We start from the raw sequence: 19704 nt of genomic DNA, 5'->3' as shown, positions 1-19704 counted from the left end.
TATACCTATATCTATATATGCTTTAGAGTCCAGAAAAGTGAAGGAACACTTCAGTACTAGTCGAGTGATATTGAGCTGCTATTGATCCAAGCAGTGTTTGGGAATAAAAAAAATTGCTTAACAAAACTAGGTGAAAGCATAGATACTTAGGTACAGAAACTATCTGTGTCCTCACAAAATAGATTTTTAAGAACATAAACCCATCAGTCCTGATGGCAGATATTTTATTAGACCACTGATTCTTCAGATTTTCTGCAGCTTTAAAAATCAAATTTGCTTGACTGAGTTTTCTAGCCTTCCTTCCCACATACTTGCACTGTTTTTATTAGCTTGAAGTGGGGGGTGGCTTTGCCTTACAAATTTGGAAGGATTGATAGGAAGGCGTTTCTCCTGCCTCCCTTATGGGATTCAGGTTAGGAACTCACTTGAGGGCATTTTCAATATTTCTGAGTTTTGTGAGAAAAATTAAGCTGATTTAAATATATCGATAGGCACTTAATCAGCTGTTGGTGCACATTTTCATTTCCTTTCAGTTTATAATGCACAGAATTTTCTTAGAAGAAGTGCTGTATTGTAGAAGAGCTAAGACTGGTAGTCTGAAGTCCATTCTGTGTTGTAAATGGAAAGGGGGCAGAGAAGGAAGCATAAAGATTAAAGAGAAGATGGAATGACTTTTTTCATCCTGTCAAATGACTGTTTATATTGGGCAATACTGCAGGCTTGTAGGTTCAGCTTGGAAGTTCTTCAAATCAGAGGAGCCATTTAATATATAATAGAGAACTGTACTGGCAAGTCATTTATAAAAATGAAAACATTTCATATCTGCTTTTTCACAGAACACGTTTCTCACTTCTGAGACATGGCTGTTTTTTGCTCAGATCACGGAAATAGGAACTAGTAGAGCTCCACGTTCAATAAATTAAGGACGTTAGAAATGAGTTCAGTTTGTTTTGATACATACATTTGGTTATATGCATGCAATAAAAAATGTATTTGTATCTGACAGTCACTGATCCCTGATTACATATTCGTGGATGAGATTATATGCTAATTAAAAAGTCTAATAAGGACTTCTAGTTCCTGGCAACCATTTTGGCCTGAAAAGACAAAACAAGTTCTTACACATTGTGCTCCTTTATTTTAATCAAACCCATTACTAAAGGTGTTAGAATAACAATTCTTGTTTTAAGTTTGGTCATTTGATACCCATGGTAAATTGACTTTCTTAAGGTCAGGAATGAATTTGAGTAACTAGAATAAAATAAGCAGTTCCTTTCAGGATGGCAGTATGTCTGTCATCACATCTTCTACTCCTTTCTCATAATTGCATTTTCTAGGACTTGGGCTTGTCTTAAGTGACAGTGAAAGAGAAGTAACCAGGAGGCACTCAGGTCCTACTGTATGTAAAGATGTTGATACGAGATTGAGAGAGGGTCTAGCTTCAGGGGGTCTTGCTTAAGCAAGTGTTTAGTTTCTCTGAAGTTCACTTCTTTTTCCTGTCTGTAAAACATGGTAATACAATAATTTCCTGTTAAGTTTTTTTGTCATTTTGTTTACTTCTCCCTTTCCCCCACACACCTCTTGTACATGCACATATAAACACATATAGGCTTTTGTTTTTTGACTTTTATTTTTTTAAAGATTTTTAAAAAGGATTTTATGTATTTATTTGGAGAGAGAGAGCACAAGTAGGGAGAGAGGTAGAGGGAGAGAGAGAAGCAGACTCCCCACTGAGCAGAGTCCGAGGATGTGGAGCTCTCTGCTCTGGGATAATGACCGGATCCAAAGGCAGATGCTTAAATGACTGAGCCACCCAGGTGCCCCCTTTTTAAAGATTTTATTTGACAGAGAGTTCAAGCACAAGCAGGAGAAGAGGGAGAGGTAGGTTCTCTGCTGAGCAGGGAGCTGATGCAGGACTCAATCCCAAGACCCTGAGGTTATGACTTGAGCTGGAGGCAGATGCTTAACTGACCGAGCCACCCAGGAGCCCACACATAACCCTTTATAAGATATCATTAGGAAGAATAGTTGGTATAATTGTGAAATAGCTGCTACTAAATGGTGATGTCTTTGGTTGAGTGTCATTTTAAGGCATCAAGTGCATTTAGTCTTAATGTTAAGACCACCAGACAACTTTTTCTCCCCATTAGATAAGCTCTGTTGGTGGTGACTGTAAATGCAAGCTCTGTGGTGAGTCCAATTGATTCTGAAAATATAATTCTTGTACTAAATGTTCTTCCAGCTTGTTTTATAAATTTACTTAGTTGGAATAGGAAAGCAACTTTTTTTTTTTTTAAATTACAATGATCTCTCCCAACTCTGTATTTATGCTTGAAAAATACTTTTTTTCCTTGGAGAAAGAGCATCAAATATCATTTAATTAAAAGATTCATTCCTTCAACAACTGTGTAATATCCATTCTGTCAGGCACATGTTAGACACTGAAATTTAAAATTTCAGTGGTAAGTCACATGGGTAAATATGAAATGACTAAGCCCTATGTTGTTAATAGCCATAATAGACCTGTGAAGGGGCTGTTTAAACTGAGTAGTATATTGAATGACTCAGTCTGAGGAGTTCGAGTAAGATTCATGGACGAGTTGACATTTGGCTAAATTAAAAAAAAAATGAGTAAAATTTAGTTAGAAGTAGTGTGGGAATCGTTTCCAAAAGAGTATGTTTTTTAAAAGGAGCATGATATATTCAGGAATGCCAAATAATTCTTTGTGATAGATGTATAGAAGGAAATGAGATTACTGAAATGGATGAGAGTAGTAGGGCTATGGGTATGAATTAAAATTTTAAATTAGCTAGCAATTGATAAGTTACCATATATTTAGGTTTAGTTTCTTGATTTCCCTGAAACCAGTAGACTTAAGTGTTTTTGGACTTTGATCTAGGACCCTACAAAAATAAAGATCTATAGACAATTGGATAGTACGTGTGCTTTGTTTATTTCATTTCGTCTTGGTTTGCAAGTTTGGGGCGTGGGGCTTCCATGTAGATATTGCCATGAAGACTTACTAATTAGTTGGGTATATTTGGTATTCATATTCAGTTATATAAATCAGGCAACTAGGATGGGAATCCAGCTCTGCCACTTACTATGACCATTGGCTAATTATTCAAATTCTCTAAGAAGACATATTGAATCAACTGATAATATTTTGCTTAGTTACTTAGACTTGCAGTATTCTTTACTTGAATCAATCTAGTGGCTTCCACAGGTTTATGAGAGCTAATGATGTTTACTGGTAGTTTGAAATTGGACACAGCGGGAATATTTACATTACAGAAATCATTAAATGCTATACATTGGGTATAAATACTTTATGAAAATGAAGCTGGTTTATATTCATACTATTGCATCCACCCTTGCATTGTTCTATAAATCAATGTGTAACTCTTACAAGCAATAAAAGAAGGCAAAAAAAATTGACTCAAATTCTTTACTATGTTTATGGGAGTGTTGTAGCTTACAAGTACCAATTTGGATGTAACTTGAATTTTTCTTTATATGCCATGGATTTAAAAAAAATAGCTTTATTAAGGCAGAAGTTTTTTTCCTAATATGCAGGGATTTGTGTGTTTCTGTGCTTTTTAAACCAGGGATTGTTCATTTTTATGCAAGACAAATTTGCTCTTTCTAGCTTTAATGAAGGGAGATTTTTTTTTTTTAAAAAGGATAAACCAAGAAATTCAAGAATATCTATGTTCCAGAACACACGGTGATGTGGGACATGGGAATGCTGGTATAAATGACACTTGTAGATTTAATTTATACCTCACATCCTTGGAATTGGGAAGCTGTTCTTCCCATCTTGCTTCTTTTTCAAAGGTTAGATTTTTCCAGTGTCTGCTTTTCTATTGATACCAGTACCATTCTTCCTTATTTCCTTGTTTGTTGGCTTTCTGTGCTTACTCATCAGAAACCAGATGACCCAGAATACTATTTGATTCTTCAGTATGCATGTCTCTGCTGTAAGTATCCCCCCTCTGTGTGTTTTAACTTTGAATTTTTGTGAGAATGGACTCAGTTCAGCTTGTGGCTGTGACCTCCTTGTGCCAGAGTTCCAGACCTGGTTCACTCTGTTGTGGCCACAAGAACAGGGGTCCTATGATACTTGAATATCCAAGTTTCCACTTTGGGTGAAGCCTATCAGTGGGGGGCAGATTCTGGAGTAGGGACCATGGTTTAAGCAGATATCCCAGAATGTGTTTAGTAAAATTTTAGCTGAATGATATGGTCTTATTGGAATAATTGAAATCCTAATTTCTCCTCTCAACACATGAATAGATGGATGTTACACATTTATTTCTATATTTAGCAACCTGTCCAAATACGAGAAGTTACTGATAAGGCTTTGCATTCTTTCCAACATAGCAGATTATTATATGACTTACGTGATTGTCATCACACATAGGAAATGTTTTCTTTTATTGTTTTCAAAATGCTTTTTATATTCTAGAATTACAAAGTGACCTAATTAACTGAAAAACTATATAATCAACTCTTTAAAAATCCATAAAGGAAAACAATACGCATAGTAACCCAAGAAATAATGAAGTATAAATTAATAATACAGAGCAGTGGGAAACATGCCTAATAAACATTATTAGTTCAAAAATAGAAATTTCATGTTCCCAGTACTAACACATAATTTTTCAAATAATACTTCTTTCTTGCTGATAGAGATCTAGTGTGGATTTATTTCTCTGCTGTGAAGTAAATGTGAAAAACTGCCAAAATGTTCTGAAGTTTTTCACCTCGGTTTTCATCACTGAGACTGTAAAAATATCATTTTCTTTTCCTAACGGAGCTGTTGAGGAAAAGTACCACAATATGGCCCCTTTTAGAAGACCACATTTCAGAAGGTTGGCCAGAGATGTTGGTGACTGGAGGCAAATATTTCAATAGACGAATTACATTTCTGTTGGTCTCATCAGTGCTTTACTTCAGACTAAATACCTTTTTAATCATTGGGTTTTTAAGGAAAGAAAGAAAAATACTCCAAACTATTGGAAATGATGGTGTTTCTGGATAAGGGAGGTCTTGGAGGTAGCCGGCTTCTAGAACACCAGGGGCCAGGCTCAGCAGCAGAGAGCACGGTTGTGCCCTCTGTATAACCTTGAAAATGTGGAAGTGGACCAGCCCAAAGCAAAGCTCTGGCACCGGCTCATGCTCTTGCATGGTTTTGCTGGGGGCCCCATTACCTCTAACTGCATGCTTCCTGTGATCTTTGAAAGTTACTCCATTCCATTAGGAACAGATGAGTTTTTCACATGCACGAGTTTCCTCCCTTCCCTCTGCAGGGAAACACAAAGTGATCATGATAGCATGTGACTTGCATGCTTTCCTGCTGAGAGAAGAGGTTTTTGAGCATGGCATTTAGGGAAAGAGGAGGGCAAAGTAGGATCAGATATGCCAGAAGGAGTGGTGAAGCAGATCTAATATTTCTCTAAGGGAATGTTTTCGTGTGTTTTCCAGAGGTGGAGTTTAGCTTGGGTGACACAGGCGGTTGCCTCAAATGTTTGGCGCTCTCCTACTGCCACTGTCCAGGGAGAGCTGTGCCCCAGGGGCTGATGGCAAGGCTCTTCATCTGGCTTGGGGCATCACGAGGAGAGAGGAATGTTCTGTACCCAGGGGCTGCTGATGCGAGCGGATAGGGAGTTTGAGCCCAAGAGACATTTCTTTTCATATTTGTTTCTCATTACCAGCTTTAAAGAAGTTACAGATCTATATATAAAAATCTTTGCTGAAAGCCCAGAATTGCTACCTCTGTGAAGAAACCGTGAAAGTGGGACTTAAGTGTTAGGGGGGAGGAGAGAGGAAGATGCTCAAAATTAAATTTTTCCTTTTCTTTTTTGCTCTTTCAGAAAAGGGAATAAATGAGAAGTGGCTTTCAATTTTTTTTTCTTCCATCAGAAGTACTGAAAACATTAAGAACGCGTCAAAAACTGGGCTATAATCTTTATTTCTCTGCATTTCGAGTTAAAAGCATGATACCCAGGGCCTGTGATAAATAGGCACACATGGCAAAGGACCTTAGAATCTGTCAAATGTGGAATTAACCCCATAATATAAGTAAAGTTTGTTGGATGAGGTGTTGGGAGAATGCCGCCAGGCATTTAGTGGCTGGCCCTTAACTTCAGGTAGAGTCAGAGAAAGCCTCCCTGAGTAACTGGTGTTTCAGCTGAGAGGAGAGGGGTGGTTTCTTAGTGAGGTGAAAGAGAGTTCCAGTCAGAGGGAGCACATGTGCAATTTGGGAGCAAGGGAGCAAGTGCATTCAGAATCTTTGGCGTTTAGCCCACTCAGGAAATAGTGGGGGGGGGGGTGGTAACAGAAGCTGGCTGAGGTCCCATTAAGAGGTTTGGATTTATCCTGAGGACAATGGAGAGCTTCTGAAGGGATTTCCTTAGGGATACAACAGGCCTGAATTTTTATTTAGAAAATCATTCTGACTACTGTACGAGGAATGGCCTGGAATGAGTCTAAGAGGCTGTCACAGTGGCTGTGAGAGCAAAGAACAGGGGTCTGTGGCTGTGATGGAACTGAGGAGGCCGACAGATTAGAGAGGTATTTATAGACAGAATTCACAAGATTCAGTGCAGTCGGAGGTGGGGAAGAGGGAGACTTCTTCCAGAGTTTCTGACTGGCCCCAACCCTGCACAGAGCAAATGATGTGCGTTGCAATCTTGTTTGTATTACCTCTGCCTGCAATATTGTTTAGATCATTTTATACATTTATTTTTATTATAGAGCTTTAATGAATAATAACCTGGTCCTCTATGGTACTTCCCATGTCTTCATATCTCACCTGTATCATCCCCACTGGTGGCCTGTTTAGAGATCCAGAAGCAGATCTAGAGAAGTCTTGAGTAACTTGATGAAGTTCATTTAACGGGTCATTGCTGGAGCTGGGGTTGAAGCTCAGGTCTCCTTGGTTACAAAGATTTTTGCTCTTGGAACCACAGAAATGTACTCACAGCTGGTTACATGAGAGAATCCATGACAGGTGTTGGTATTCATGGTACCCCTTGGCCCTGAGGGGTCGCCTTATGAGGGAGATACTGCTATGCTCTCCAATTTACAGAGAAGGCAAAATTGGCGCAAGGAATGTAAAATTATTGCCCGAGTTTCTATGGTGCAAGGAGACAGGAGTTGTGGTTCCTGGACTCCAGAACTTAATCTTTTAACAGTTACCTAACCTACCAACTTTAAAATGCCCAGTGAAGGGAAGTCATGTTTCATGGCCAGTTAGAGCTGTGATTCTTCTCATTTTCATACCTGTAGAATCTAGCACAGTGCATCTTAGATAAGGATATATGGTGTGATTTTTGTCCACAGATGATGGAAAGGGTGTATGTGTGTGTTTGAGTGTATAAGGGTGTTCATTCTAGAGACATCGAGTAGAATTGGAGTTTCCTTCCAGAGGGTAATCTTTCTTCATTTTGTACTTAGGGAAATCTCTTAATAACTTCTATTTATTGATGACATTTAGTAAGTGTTTAGAAGGAATCTACTGATAGAACCAAATGGAGATACCCAAAGTAAATGTGAATATATTTAGCCCACAGGGAAATGAAACATTTCATGGAAATTCTAATTCTCTGAGTATGACTTGCTTGAATCTAGTAAGCCTGTCATTGTTTGAGAGTGAATTGCTGGCAACACAACCATGGGTGTGGGGCTCGTGTGCTCCACTAAACTATGTGCCTGATGCTCCTCCGGAGCCCTGACAAGGCTGGGGAGCTTGGTTTCTGACTCTGCATATTGTACCAAGGACTTCCCTCAAAATCTGGCTTCTAGAATGGGAGAAAGGTGAGCTGGGAAATGAGTTAATGCAGAATATAGTTTCTACTTGTGCTCTAGCCTCCTCTAATTTGCTCACCTAGAAGAGTCTTCTCACCACTTTTTGGACTTTTATGAAATGATTGCCTTAGCCTGTGGTTCTGGCAAAGTGACCTTCTACAATTCCCAGTAAAAAACTTTGCAAGGTGCATTCATCCTTCCCGATGGACAGGAGTGGTTTACTAAATGGCACCTCAGTGCCTCATTTTCCAAAACACCTGCTTGTCAGCAAGAGAGATCAGGAGCAGAGATTTTCAACTGATCCTGTCCTGAACCCTGCTCCATTTCAACTTCATGGCCAATGAATGTTGTCATGTCCTACTATTGATGCCAGTGAAGTAGGATATTGATGTAGATCTCTGAAATCACAAGAAAAAGCATGCAGTTGAATTAGTTTATGGACAGACACTACCAGTAGGAATCATGGCAGAGATGTGTGGAAGGATTAAAAACTGTGCCCTGACCCAGCAGAGTGATAAAGTGGTCAGAGTTTTATAGGGAGTGATTTGGGAAGGTGAGGAGAAGTTTTTTGTCTGCTGCCTGCATTTTGTTCCCAACAACATCAGGGGATGATACATGCTATCCTTATGTGCTATAGACATTAATGGGGAAATGACCTATTACTCTATGACAAAAATGCTCTTGCAGTGATATAATCTGATGGTCTCCTGTTAAGCTTTTGATTTTTGAGCTACTGGCATCCAAACTGCAGGGTTTCTTGCCTATGTAACTTAAAATAGTCTGCAAAAAGATAATGGCCTGGGAAAAGGGGCATAGGATGAAAAGTAGATCCTAAGCAGTCAATTCTTATATGACTTTCAGTTTCTAGAATTCCCAAAAGCAATTTATATAATAGAAAGAATGGAGTCATGTGTCATTTTGGCATAGGTTTTGACAACAACATGATTTGTAAAAACAGACCATGACCTGGGCCTAACCTAAACTACAAATTCTTTGTAAGAACACATTCTCAAACACACACACTGACTCTCTCTCTCTCTCTCACATACACACTTGCACACTCTTTCTCCTTCTGCTCATAGTACTCCGAATACATCTCTACATACAGTTCTTTTCTTGTATGGCTATAAACTAAAACTGTGTACTAACGTAGATTAAAAACTTGCTGTTACATTCAGATGATTGCTTTTATTTCTGAATCTTACCACAGGATCTATTTCTTTATGGGGTTTTCTCTTAGTCAGATACTTGGGTACTTTAAAGCTGTCTTTTTTTTTTTTTTAGATTTTATTTATTTGTTCATGAGATACACAGAGAGGCAGAGACATAGGCAGAGGGAGAAGCAGGCCCCCTGTGGGGAGTCCGATGAAGGACTCCATCCCAGGACCCCGGGATCATGATGTGAGCAGAGGCAGACGCTCAGCCACTGAGCCACTGAGATGCCCAAGTCTGTCTTTCATTTCAGTCTGTGACTCCCTCTCTCTTATCTGTAGGTCTTTCATGAGACTCTTCCCTTATGTTTCTCTCTTTTTTGTCATATATTCATAATGTGCTATATCTGGCACACACATAGGCCCCCATGTGTGAACAGCAGCAGTCACACTGCTGATAGAAGCTCTAGTAATGGAATGTGCTAGATCTACATAGGATGGTAATGACCAAGTTAGTACTCTTTGGCCCTTAACGATGAGAAGCAAGAATCAGCACTAACTCCTCTGCCATGTCTCATTAGTTTTCCCATTCTTTCCCTGGTCATCGTTTTGTTTTCTCTTACTCCCATGTTGGGGAAGCAGATTATCAACCCCTTCAGGGAGCCCATAGGAAATCATTCCAGATAGGAACTAGGAATGCCTTCACTGCCTCTTTCATTTTAGCACAAATGAAAGGGATGTAGGATGAACATTTGAAAGGAAAGAACATTTAAATGTCAATATATTTTCCATCTCCTTTTGATTATCCCCCTCCTTTCTCCTTCTCCATCTGTCTTTAACACATAAACAGGCATGCTCATTTAAAGTGTTATTTCAATCTAGAGGTACTTTTTAGGAATATAGAAAATTGCTGAAGGAAGAGAAAAACATTAGCAAACCCACATTCTGATTAACGTTGCAAATGATAGGAGTTGCTCTTCTTTTGAAAGTGGAAGTGAGACTCTCAAGTGTGAACCAGAGTAAGATGCTCATATGATCCTCTTAATTCCTTCTCTTTGAGGGAGAGAATATCAGAAGAAAAAGGGGAAATTATGGAAGTAAATATAGTAGCATATAAAATCTACACCTGCCAAATATTCAAATCTTAACTGTTCATCAACTTAATAACTTATGCATCCTAAAGGAAGCAGCAAAACTTAGTCTGAATGTGTGCAGAGTGTTAGCCTAACTTTGTACAACATGTAAGAAAATATTTTCACGCATGTATATACTAGTTTTTGACTCTTTGAAGTTACTGATACTAAGAATTTTTGAATGTTATAAAAACAGACTTGTTTGATTATCAGTATCCACAACCTAACACAATGTGTATAAATTTGAAAAAAAAACTACACAGGCATATTCTAATACATTGATAGATATTGTTTCTTACAGAATAATTCCATATATAATAGGATATTTTCAAGTCTGTTTTTTAATTTTCATTGGGAGATTTTTTTTCTACTAAATTTTCAACAGGCTTTAGTAATTCAAGTTTGGACTTAAATCTGGGAAAGAAATGCTCTAGCTTTTTCAGGTATTGCAGGAATTATTTCTGAGGCACATGATAGTTATGATTTGTGAGTTACATGCTAATGGTCAATGAGAGTTTACTTTAACAGAACGAATGTAGCCAAAATCTTGAGTACCATCATTAACAGAGATATCTTTTTCTTCCAGGTAAAATTTGACTTTTATACTGTTGTGCTGAGCTTTCTGAATACAGGGATTACATATACACTAGGAAAGAAAACTGAATATCCTAATTGCCCTGAATGTGCAATAAGCATCAACTACAGAGAGAAAAAACATGAATCAAGCATTAAGCCATTAAACTGTATCTAATAGGCATTTATTCAATGGGCCTTATGAATGCGAGTCGTGCCCCATTTAAAATCTAACCGAAATGATTGCACATTTCATTAGTGGAGATAATTACCAATTTGTTCCTTCCCAAAAAATCATGTATGTATGAAAAACATTGTTAAAAGGTAAACAGTATTACCTTCAGAATACAGAATAAAGATAGCTTATTTAAGTAGGGTGAATAGAGTAATAGATTCTTTCCCCCTTTTTCTTTTATTATTTTTGTGTTAGAATGGAGACTTCAGAAAAAAAATGCCAATTTTATCTAAGAACTTAGTGTATGGTGATTCATTCTTTATCATTTTCTGATGAGTTCAATATCCATTTCTTATTATTAAAAACAAAACTCATACTTAAAAATACTCAAATGATTGTAATATGAACTTTCTTCATTTTCGCAAGTATGTCTTCTATCTCTAAATATCTGGATAATAAGAAGGATCAGTGTTCTTGTTAAAGTTCTGTAACCAGCTAGCTGTGTGACTTCAAATAACTGAACCCTTTGGGGTTTAGTGGCTTTTTCTGTAAAATAAGAGGGCCCAAATAGAGGATTTCTAGACTCTTTCATCCTAATATCATTCCATTGTAAAAACACTAATTCCACACTCAAGCACATATCAGACATATTCACAGCTTGGTATTTTCTTGTATGAAGGGCTATATATTGATTTCCAAAATAGATGACACATTATTATTATTATTATTTTTGTAATGGGGGTTTGCATTAATTTGCATATTATTCCATTTGGCTTTTTTGAGGGCTTAATGTGATTATTTCTTCCCAAATTGTAATAATGAACTGATATTTATTAAGTGCCTTTTATATGCCAGGCATAGTGCTGTGTTTCAAGGTACAATGCTAAGCAGTACTGATTATGAACCATCCCTCATACTGCTCAGACTCCAGTGAGGAGACAAGTGTTAATCACGTATAACCCCATCATTAAGCCCTATGGTGGCTGGAAAAATCTGCTCATTTAGTCCATTACCAGAAGCCTCAAAAACAAAAATATACAAAAAATAGTTAAAAAAAAAAAAAAACATTTTTGCACATACTCAGAAATGCCCTCAGGGTCCAGGGAATGGTGCATTCATTTCAGTGTTCTTGGCTTTTTTTGCTTGATGGTATTCTCTTTAATGTTAGTCTTCTTACTTTTTCTTTCTCTAATTCCTAGGATTTGGAGTGCTTAAGCAAGAAGTAGAGTTTTGCTTCTGCTAAGTCTCAGGTCTCCTTTCCTGCCTTTCTATCTCAAATCTGTAAGATAAAAGCACTATTTTGTTTGGCATCCTCAATTTTTTTTTCACATGCATGGTTTCCATAAAAACAACCAAGACTTGTCAATATGGGTGACTTTTATAACATTTGTTTTTGTATTTTTATTAAAAAAAACAATATTCCTTCTGTGGATGGGTAATAGGGATGTGTCAGAGGTGCCTGGGGGTGAGGCAGGGAGGTTTTTCAGGTCATTAGAATAACTATAATAAATGTGCAATTACAACTTGAAATATTAAATGCACAAAAATATTTTTTTGAAAACTTTCAGAGAAGACTTTCTGGAAGAAGGGGCATAAATCATGGGGAATTGGAAGCTGATAAGACATGTAAAGGAAAAAAAAGTTGGGCAAGTGGGGAGGAGAGATAGATTATTCTCAGAAACATACAAAATGGTAAATAAGGATAATATTCACTCCCACAAGAGAAATATTAGTAATTTTGGCATAATAAAAATATGTGGTAGAGCAGCTAAACTTACTATTCTAATAAGTTCTTTGTCAGTTTTGTATATATTAGAAATGGGTTGGAGAGTACTGTGCAAGGATATACATGAGTCCATTACTGCATTGTGTGTGATAATCCTAAATCTGAAGCTATTATTAGAAAGTCAAAAACATTAACAGTAGAGGAAAAAGCCAATGTCCCTGTTAGTTATAGAAGCTTCAGTTTTAAAATGTGCTGACTTTTTATGTGTCAAGTGTCTTTACATTCTAACTGTATATTGTACACTGATAGATATTAAAAATGTTTTTAATCCTATCCAATTAAAAATAATTCGTAGGAAATTATGAATTCTAATAGCAAATTCCACCTTTTTCCCCTAGTCCTGTTACTTCATTTTCCATCCCTAATTAAATTTTTACCTTTTGCATTCATGGGATTAGTATTCCTCCCCAGGCAATGGGGAGATGTCCAGAATGGCATGGTAACTGTTTAATTTATATTTGGTGTTTTTATGTTCTACCTAATTTTATTTTTTATTACTGAATTTCTGTGATCTTAAATGCTTTTAGTTTTTTATTCGAGACTACCATATAAACTAAAAGATTCCCTCCCCTGTATGAGTTAAAAAAATCCCTTCTCTTTTTTTTCTACTAATTGCCATTAAAGTTTTTAAGCCACTTTTGATTGTCTTTCTCTTTTTTGTATTTTGCATCCATAATCAATAAGTAGATCAAATCGACAAATCGATGAAAAGTGTTTAATGATGCTAGTTTCATTGGTAGTGTATTTATATCTGTGTTTATGTAACTTCTGGGATCAGGCCTTTCACATGAAAGAGCATAATCCAGCCATTTTTCTGGACAGAAGTTGGTACTCTGAAAGAGGTTCTCTGAGAACATGGGGAGACCTGCCTTTTAGAATATTTTGGTGAGAGTTTTACTGTAACAGGGATAAGCTCTGAAAACACCTGCATATGATTATTAAGACAAAAAGGCATTTGAAACAGATGAATTTGGAGCAGCAGTTGGCCCCAGCTATAGCCTAGGAAGAGGAAAGGCTTGGAAAACTTTAGCAAAAAAAATGAAAAAAAAAAAAAGTTTGTGGCAAATTAGATAACTCAGTATAGTTCCAATTATTGTGATGATTTCCTTCTGAAGAATTTTGTCAAGATTAAAGAATTAGAATTAAAAAAAAAAAGAATTAGAATTAAATGTCTAAATATTTGGATAAATTATTTAATCAAAAAATAAGGCTTTAGATCTTTAATCTTGCATATTCTCTTGCAAAATCGAGGAGTAGCACATCCTTAATTTGTATTTTCAAATTTTGGACTTTGAGAAATTGAAACAGGGAGATATAGCGCCTTCCAAAAAATCAAAAAGGGAATAATTTTGAAATTCAGAAAAAAAGTAGAGAATCAATGTCCTAGCCCAGTTTCTGAAATTGAACTTGGTCTTTCTACCTTGAAAACCCAAGATACGATGTGAAATACTTTGGGAAGTGTGCTAATAAATAGCAAGCTACAAAGGCAAACCAGATAGTAGAATTAAATTGATTATATGGCAAATGTAGAATCTGATGCTGCAGCTGCTTTAGCACCTGTAAGGTATGTGCAGGCAGGCTCCATCACAAATAGGGACACGTGCCATAGCTGCTGGTGTCCTTTTCCTGGGATAGTATCTGGCATGTAGAAATTATTCAATAAATAATGAATGAAAGGGACATCAAGGTTTTCTATCTCATTCCCTCTCTTGCTTGCTTTTAAAACTGATTGTGCATGTTTAAATGTGAGAAGTCCAAAGTGATTTGGAATATTTGACAAATGGCACATACCTAGGTTTTCTGTTTCAGAGCATTTTATAGCTTTTCTAAGTGAAAATAAGTGGGGAGTATAAAATACCATTTGCTGAAATACAATTGAGTGCTTTTTAAAAAAAATTTTATTTATTTATGATAGAGAGAGAGAGAGCGAGAGAGAGAGAGGCAGAGACATAGGCAGAGGGAGAAGCAGGCTCCATGCACCGGGAGCCCGACGTGGGATTCGATCCAGGGTATCCAGGATCGTGCCCGGGCCAAAGGCAGGCGCCAAACCGCTGCGCCACCCAGGGATCCCAACTGAGTGCTTTTAATGGAGACACTGTGCTAAATACTGGGGCTCCTCATATGTGGGGAACATGGAACTTACAGTTCTCAACCTCTTGGGGTCCAGGAGTATGGACCGTGAATGAACAATGATAAGTGAGATGAATATTATGATGGAAGTGTTTTGCAAGCCAGTGATTGGGAGGCTTGAAAGTATTACTTAGAAATCTATTGATCTTCTCTTTAGATATTATTATTTGAAGGGAGTAGTTTTCAAATATTTTTGAAATCACCCTTCTCTTAAAAGTATTTGAAAACCTTTGTGCTCCTCTTTCCAAGTTGATATTTCAACTTTTCTCTCATAAATGTAAAGAGTTGCAAAGGGTGTATTTTCCAGTATACTGTCAATATTGACATTTAAATATAAAAATACTGCATAACTCCCTTGTATACCTAGTGTTACTAAATGCATTAATACTTTGATTTTCAACTTGATCCATTGAAATAGAAGTAGACAAGAATTTCTTTAAAAGACATCTATTTTTCCCTTTTTCTACTCTGAGTTTATAAATTTTATAATATTTATCTTTATGTCCTACATATGTTTTAAAGTTTTTTATTTATCACCCCAAATTTAATTAGAAAATTCCTTTGACTTGATAAAAAAATTTAAACTGGCTTAAGTTATGCCAATTGCCATTAGTACACAACTTATCAGAAGGATAGATGCAAATTTAGATGAACTACTAAATATAAAAAACTTAAATGCATGTTGTACTTAAATGGACAGATCTAGTATTTTTAATTAGCTCATAAATCTTTACTTGAGTGTTAGTTACTGCTAGAAGGGTGGGCTTAGAAACAACTTCAATTCTGGTTTTCATTTTTAAGAATATAAGTCCTAAGGAACCATGGAAATAGGAGTTTTCCTACAGTGGTGTCACTTACTATACTTTCTTTCTTTCGATTTAAATGACCATGTGATTTTTTACATGTATCAGCAAAATGTTTATAAGCTGACAGCATTGGTCAGATCTCTTAGTTTTACTAAAAGCAAAACATTTGGACACACTTGCCTTGTAAGATGACGTTACCTGTTATTAAAGTGATTCATTTGCTTAATAGTCAATTTCAGAATTTTAATATTCCCTCTTGTTTGGTGCATCAGAAACCTTTTACACACTAGAATGTTATTTCTTTCTTTTGTCAAATAGGAAAAGAGTTTGTAAAAGAGGAAATAAGAAAGTTGAGTGTGAATGCTTTTTATTTTCGGGGGTATGTGGGCAAATCAGTTTTGGGAAAGAGTATATATGGTTTAGGCAGTCTTGAAAGTTAATTTCCTTAAAACTGACCATTTTCACATACTAACTTCAAAAGTCCACCTGTGCCCCCAGGACATTTGTACCCCCTTTTGAAAGGCAGTTGCATTGGTATCAAGAAAAAGGACAATGAGATTCTATTATAGACAACTAGTAATATAATATCAAGTATTGGCTCAGTCTTTTATTTGTATTACCAATCCATTATATTTAATGTTAGAACTTGAAATATCAGGCATATTTCACTTCTTTATGAATGCCCCCTTTGTGCCTCTTATAAGAAACAAAATATTTTCAATGGATCAATAGAATACATGGCAAATATAATACGTATCCAAAGGCATTATAGTTATAAATTCAATAAATGTGCAGTGAACACACTGGGATCATTTTGTGGCTCTAAATTAAACAGCTCCATTTATAAGATGAAGACTGCTGTAAAAGTGTATTTCCTATAGGAAAAGAATTATAAGATTCTATGAGTTCTGATATGAAAGCTGGAATAAAATGGAATATGCTTTTACCTCTTGAGAGATCTCATGGATATTGCAACATCTTACAGAAAATAGGAAACATCTTTCGATTTTGAAATCATTCCATATTGAAGGGATAGTGATTAAATGCAATTAATCTATACTAGTATTTCTAATAATGGTCTAGTATTCTCCATTCTTATAAAGAAGGAGAATCAGTGATGAATTTCATCCCCAGTAAATTTATATATGGACTTAACACAATTCTTAGTACTGATATTTGAATATACATGGGTCATTAATCTCTCTGGGTCTTAGTTTTCTCATCTGTCAAATGAGACAGATGATTTCTAACCCTCCTAGTGGCTTGAACTGTACTACCAGTCAGTGATATTATGGAACTGTGTGCTTCAGATGGTAATGAATGAAAGCTGTAGCTGATTTTTTTTTTTTTTTTATATCTCTGGATTCAGAACACAAACTCTTCAGTATAGCCCACTGTAGTAAAAATCCGAGTGAGATCAAACCTCTGTTCTCTTGGCTTTACTAAATATTTGATAACAGCTAGTTTCTCCTCTGTTTATAGTTTGGTTTAATTTATAAGTATAGTCATATAATTTATAAGTATAATCAAAGACTTCATAATTTTACCTTTTCTTAAATGCAAGGAAAAATAAAATCTATTCATAATGTTAGGATTTGATATGAAGCAGGAGTAGGTAACTAAATTTAGTTCAGATGGAGTAAGATGGTAGATGTATGTATTTCAGGTGAGAAATACCAGTTGTGTGTCAGACCCTACTTCTTCCTCCCTAGTCTGGGCATGTCTCAAGGGGTTATTCCAAAAGGGCTCTTACCTTAAGGCTTTGAGGAGCTTCCTTATTCCAAGGAATAGGCAGTCATATACATGTTCTCTAAATACGGCCTCTGATTTCAAGGGAAGGGGCATTTTTCAATTTTTCTTTACAAGATTGTCTGCTATCCTGGGTCTATGGAATCATAACAGAGACAATTGGACAGGGTCTTGAAATAAAAGCATGAGCGAAGTCTAAATGGACTGTTTCATTTGAAGCACCTCTCAGCATTTTGGTGGGAGAATAGTATCAACATCGGAACCCTAGATAGAATATGTTTATGGTTCTGGCTGCATCATGACCTTCCTGATGACCTGTCAGCATTATGGTGAAATCAGCATATTCAAGTACTCTTCAAGTGAGAATGGTCACTTTTGACATGGCCATTGCAGCAGCCATCATGGCAGATAAAGTGACAGTTACCAGAGGTTAACCAGGAACCCACTCAGACATAACTGAGATTTGCCATGGGAACTCCCAGAGAGATGCGAGGAGACATTTGAGGGGACTGTGTCTTCCACAGACAGTTTGTCAAATCAGAGAGGTAGTGTGTGTTTTTTTTTTTTCCCTTGATGTTTTCCTGATTCAGTGACTATCTTTGCCCTGGTGTGGCCCAGAGTGCTATAAAATTGTTACCCAGAGTACAGTTGTGTAGTGATAGAAGGCTTTGAAAACACAACCAAAGGTTACAAGTCTTCTTTATGTAGGTGAAGGGTACAACTATAATGAATAGAGGTAGCACCACTCTTAGCTGGTGGGCAGGCTTTATTACTTTCAAGTCCTCCCCAGAGTAAACAGTGATACTGGATCCTGTCAGGGTCTTGGAGCAGCTCTTTGTGTCCTCTCCTTAGGGATGTTAAATCCTCTTGCCCCCCCCCCCCCATTTTTTTGGGAAATTTTGGCTATGTACCTGGTCACCTACCAGCTGCAAGGTATTTGTAATAATCTAGGCTTTTTCCTGAGTGCCTCTTGAGGGATTCAGGTATCAGTTTCTTGATACAACTTTCCATAGTAGATGGAGGTGTCAAACTTACTAGAGATACATTCTCACAAGGCTGATAAAGTTTCTATTTTCTTTAATATTATTTAATTTTAGAGTTCTGTGTTCCTAGCATTTGATCATCTGGGAGGTATTGATATACAGTTGAATCTTGAACAACATGGTGATTCAGGGTATCAATCCCCTTCTCGTCCCCCATATAGTTAAAAATCCATGTATGGGGTGCCTGGCTGGCTCAGTCGGTATAGCATGCAACTCTTGATCTTGGGATCATGAGTTCAAGCCCCACGTTGGGTGTAGAGCTTACTTATAAAATTCCATGTGTAACCTTGAATTTCCCTAGAGTTGAATAGCCTACTATTGATCAAAAGCCTTACTTAAAACATAAACGGTTAATTAAAACACATTTTGGATGTTCTGTATATTACACACTGTATTCTTAAAGTAAGCTAGAAAAAAATTAAGATCAAGAAATAAGAAATCATGAGGAAGAGAAAATACATTTGCAGTATTATACTGTATTTATTGGAAAAAATCTGTGTGTAAGTGGGCCTACACAGTTCAGACCTGTGTTGTTTGAGAGTCACCTGTACAAAGTTGATTCCAGGACAGAATATAGGATGTAATAAAAAAAATCTATTACAAATGTATGAAACAGTTTCACTGAAGTGTGTGAGGGAAACAGGTGTTGATTTACGGGACTGTAGTTTATAAGACAAAGGCAAAAGGGACTGTAGATAAGTACTGTACTCTAGTTGATAAAGTTGTCTGGAGCTGTGGATGTGTATGTGAACTATTCTGATATTGTAATACTATATATCTATATTTATATATAATAATTAACTAAATGTATGGCAGATGATAGGATATAGATTCTCACTATTGTAATGGAAGATTACAGATAAAGACATGAGGATGAAATGATCCACATGTTAATGGGTAGGAGTTGGAAGCATTCGTATGCACTTGTGCTTAACATATGTACAGATGGTTACATGTAGTTATATTTACAGATATATGCATTTATCTGCATACATATAGTATACACACATGTCTTTGTTTTGCCAACTAAGAGTTTGGAAACAATGACATTTCAGTGGCAACCAGCACACTTAGTGTTTGGATCTTGGTTTCTGATATTATTTTCTAGTACATGGAACTGGGGCTCCTTGAAGGAATGTCTCATTCTAAGACTGGGACAAGGAGAACAGAATATGAGCCAGAAGCATCTTTTAGTGCCAGATAGTAAGGAACTTTTTAAGAAAAACTCACGAGGATGGGACTATGACACAAGTACATAGGAGGTGGCTAAAAGAGCTCTCAGTGATGAAAGCTGGAATATTTGACTATCAAAATAAAGTATTATTGGAGTATAATCCAAAGTGCA

Source organism: Vulpes vulpes, chromosome 5 (assembly GCF_048418805.1).
Source record: "Vulpes vulpes isolate BD-2025 chromosome 5, VulVul3, whole genome shotgun sequence".
Taxonomy (NCBI): domain Eukaryota; kingdom Metazoa; phylum Chordata; class Mammalia; order Carnivora; family Canidae; genus Vulpes; species Vulpes vulpes.
This window is presented reverse-complemented; position numbering follows the sequence as displayed.